This window comes from Rattus norvegicus, chromosome 20, assembly GCF_021556685.1.
Source record: "Rattus norvegicus strain SHRSP/BbbUtx chromosome 20, alternate assembly SHRSP_T2T, whole genome shotgun sequence".
NCBI lineage: Eukaryota > Metazoa > Chordata > Mammalia > Rodentia > Muridae > Rattus > Rattus norvegicus.
In genome coordinates, this window is record NC_141553.1 from 27,397,927 (window position 1) to 27,402,267 (window position 4,341).

Below are 4,341 nucleotides of genomic sequence, written 5' to 3' on the forward strand. Positions count from 1 at the left end.
AATAATGTCACAGAAGGGGCTGGAGAGATGGCTCAGTGGTTAAGAGCACTGACTGCTTTTCCAGACGACCTGAGTTCAAATCCCAGCAACCACATGGTGGCTCACAACCATCTGTAATGAGAACTGATACCCTCTTCTGGTGTGTCTGAAGACACCTACAGTGCACTCATATAAATAAAATAAATAAATCTTTAAAAAAATAAATAAATAATGTCACAGAAGCCAGAGACCTGGAACTAGACCAGTGAGTCACTGCAATGAACATTCGCAAATGAAGATGGGTGCATGGAGGGGTACACTGTGGGACACACGGTGACACACTGCAGCCTCCATGATGAGATGTTTTCTATGCTTTGTTTTTCTTTTTGTTTGTATTTCCTATTGGGGGGCAGATCCAAGGGGACAGGGAGATGAGTGGGATTGGGGTGCATAATGCGAAACTCACAAAGAATAAAAATCTTTAAAAAAGAAAAAAAGGGGTCTGGAGAGATGGCTCAGCGGTTAAGAGCACCCAACTACTCTTCCAGAGATCCTAAGTTCAATTCCCAGCAACCACATGGTGGCTCACAACCATCTGTAAAGAGATCCGGTGCCCTCTTCTGGTGTGTCTGAAGACAGCTACAGTGTACTTATATATAATAAATGAATAAATCTTTAAAAAAAAAAGACTATGTGCCACGGACCCTTTAGGCAATCCAGGGGGATTGGTTTCAGGTAGGCAAGGAGTCGGAGAAGGACAAACAGACACAGACACAAGATGGTCTTGGATCTGAGTGCGATTTTTCTATTCAAGCATCAGACTTTTATAATCATAAAGCAAAGCGAAAAGCAATGTTGCGCATACACAGGAACAGTTTTACAATGGTCTTATTAGATATTCATAAATTGGACCCAACTCCAAGAAATCAGTGAATTATTCATTTGCAAGGCACATGTGAAGTTGATGTTAGCTCTAACGTTTGAGACAGTAGCCAAGTTGACAAGCCACTCAGTGGTACCTGTGGTCAAAGGTCAACTATCTGAGATTTTACAGTAACCTTCTTCTTGTTTTGTGAGCTGCCAAATTAGATTCATCAGATATGGGCTTCTTATGTATAATATGTCTGGGGTCTTCTCATTTATTAATGTAATCTTTTATGTTAATATCTTTTATTCCCTAGGTTTCTTCCTAATTTCCTCTAATATATTTAATTCTAACACTAACTCTATTTAGGGGCTTTTGTAACTGTGTAATAATACTATCTCTATTCTCTTTAAATAATAAACACCATGGGGTTCATGATTGTGCCAATTTCTCCATAAATGGGAGTGAATAATGTAATACCTATTCTCCATTGTGATTGATCCATCGATTCCCAGATTCATCATAAACTCCTGTATATGGCAAGGGATCGGGGGAGCACGCTGTGACCCCATCCTGCTTAGAGGGGGAAAACCACCATCCTGCTATAAGCCATTGCCGTCTGCATTCATGAATCTCTTAAGAATGCCACAAAGTCCCTTCTTTTTAGAGATTTCAGCGTCTTTTAAAGAAACAAGAGTGAGTGACTGGAATAATTTCCTGTCTAACCATCCCCACTCTTAAGGACTGTATGTCTTTACAGGGGGCTCTGGTAAAGCAATTCTTACTGCTGTAGTTCAGTCAAAAGTCCCAATTCCATAAGATAAATGGTGACATTTCCCACAGAAAGGTCAAATCCAAAATAGGGTCAGCGGTTACCTCTATTGCACTTTCTGTGATCTTTCTTTGTCCATAGGAAGATAGTAGGGCAGAACATGCCCTGAGCAAAAGTACACAGGGTAGAAATGAGATAGCAAGAAAAGATGTTCAAGCATGGCAGCCAGGACGCGTGAAGCACGTATCCTTCTGAGAGCGCAGCCAACCCCTCCAGGAGACTGACTTCCTGAAGTCGTCACCTCGGATGAGTGTGCCAGGCTTTCGCCCAGTCACACAGACTCTACTGGAAGGAGTGTGGCACCTCTGCTCTTGCAGAGGACCTAAATCCAGCTCCCAGGACCCACATTGAGGCTCACACTCCAATTCCCAGGATTCCATGCCTTCCTTTGGCCTCACATGTAGGTGAATGCTTACACACACAAAATATCAAGATCTGCAATAAAGGGGTTAGAGATGGCTTAGCACTTTTTTAAAGTACATTTATTTATTTGTGAATAGGGGCACAGCATGGGGTAGAAGTCATAAGACAACTGTGGAAATAGGTTGTCCTACCATGTGGGTCTGAGATCATCAGGCTTAGCAGTGGTTGTCTTTCCCTGCTCAGCCATTTCCATTGTTGTGGTGGCCTTTTGGCTTTTGTTGTTTTCTTTGAATATGGACCAGTTCAAAAATGTGTGTGTAGGGGCTGGAGAGATGGCTCAGCGGTTAAGAGCACCCGACTGCTCTTCCAGAGGTCATGAGTTCAATTCCCAGCAACCACATGGTGGCTCACAACCATCTGTAAGGAGATCTGATGCCCTCTTCTGGTGTATCTGAAGACAGCTATAGTATATATAATAAATAAATTTAAAAAAAAAATGTGTGTGTAAACCTTGTGCAGGCCCATGCTAATCTTTACTAAATTATTCCAATTTTAGAATATGTGCTACTAAACACTATGTTCGACGTGGGGTGAGATGAAATCTTGAAGTGGTTTTACTTGAGATTTCCTGGCAGATAAGGACGTTTACTGGCCATTTGTGAAACATAAATATTTTAAACCACATAAGGGACAGTTGAAATTTTCCTCCAATTACTTCCACACTGGCAAAAGTGATCCAAAATGTCTCCTGTCCAGAAGCCAGAAGCTTGCAATTTCTGTGCTTTGTGGTGTTCCTTGAATCTTTTTTGGTACCAAAAGAAGACAAGTGCTTGTTGCTTTCTTATCTGCTTGTCTGAGCAATGCTCACTCCTTCTCATGATTTTTTTTGCCTGTTCTGGATAGAACCCAGGATCTAGGGCATGCTAAGCAAGCATGATACCCCTGAGCCTCACCCAAGCTCCTCACTGCTTCTCAACATACTAACGTGCTGACTACAGATGATGCTCTCTCGACAGGGCTTCTTTGAGGACCACCATCCTTTCTTGGTCCTTTTCTCAGTCAAGTAGTTAATTGAAAAGCTCACATTTCCTTGAGAAGCCTCTGCATCTCTATTTGGTGTTTACTTTTACCAGCATTCCCAAGGAAGTGAATCTACTAACAAACTCTGGCTGTCCTGATTTCAAAATATATTATTCAGCATTGCCCTTTTATGGCCGCTTGACCTCAGTTTAAACTTTTTCCCTTTTGGAGCGATGGGATGCAGTGGAACAAAACAAAGGTGGAGAACCGAAGTCCGACTAAGGATTATGTTGCAATGAAATGGATTCCTTTCACTCTCTTATTTTTTTAAGATTTATTTAGTTCTTTTAAGAGTATTTGCCTGCATGTATGTGTATGCATGATATACATGCAGTGCTCTTGGAGATCAAAAGAGAGCATCAGATCAGATGGAACTCATTACAAGTGTTCGTGGGCAGCCATGGGGATGCTGGGCACTGAACCTAGAGTGCCCTTACCCTCTGAGCCATCTCATGAGTGTGTGCATGCATGCTACACATGTGTGGAGGGCAGAAAAGAACTTCAAAGAGTTGGTTCTCTCTATTAACCATAGGGGTACCAGATCAAACTCAGGTTGTATCTGTCAGGCATCTTTACCTACTAAGCCATCTTGCTAGTTCTGAAAAAGATTTCCATTATTGATTTGAAAGAAAGAACGTATCATACCGAAAGAGTCTTGTGCTCACACTACTATTAAATGTGTGACAAACTAGGCTGGAGAGATGGTTCAGTGGTTAAGGGTACTGACTGCTCTTCCAGAGATCTTGAGTTCAATTCCCAGCAACCACATGGTGGCTCACAACCATCTGTAATGGGATCCAATACTCTCTTCTGGTGCATCTGAAGACAGCTACAGTATACTCACATACGTAAAATGAATAAATAATTATTTTTAAAAATGTATGACAAACATTAAAAATGTGTCTCTCTGGTGAGAACATACTCACTCGTTCATGTGAGTAGGTTCAATCATTGTTCCTTTACATGTCTGACAAAAGCAGGATTTCTGTTCCTCCCATTATAACCAAAGAAGGATTCAGAATTTTTCTGAGTAATTTCAAAGGTGACCTACACTATGTACTTTAGTGGAATTTAAGATTACTATTGCAGGCTACAAGGAGAAACGGTAACAAAAGACAATGGTATTGGAGCTATGGACATCAGCAGTTTCCACAGGAAGCTCTGGGACACGTTTACTGTAGTCTGCCTGAAGTTGGGACAAAATTGAAAAGGCAAGATGGTT

At 41.4% G+C, this 4,341-nt stretch overlaps 1 pseudogene; it reads right to left on the reverse strand.

Moving 5' to 3' along the window:
- Positions 1-2,518: 2,518 nt before the first annotated feature.
- On the reverse strand, positions 2,519-2,614 carry LOC120099052 (U6 spliceosomal RNA; annotated as a pseudogene).
- Positions 2,615-4,341: the final 1,727 nt, after the last annotated feature.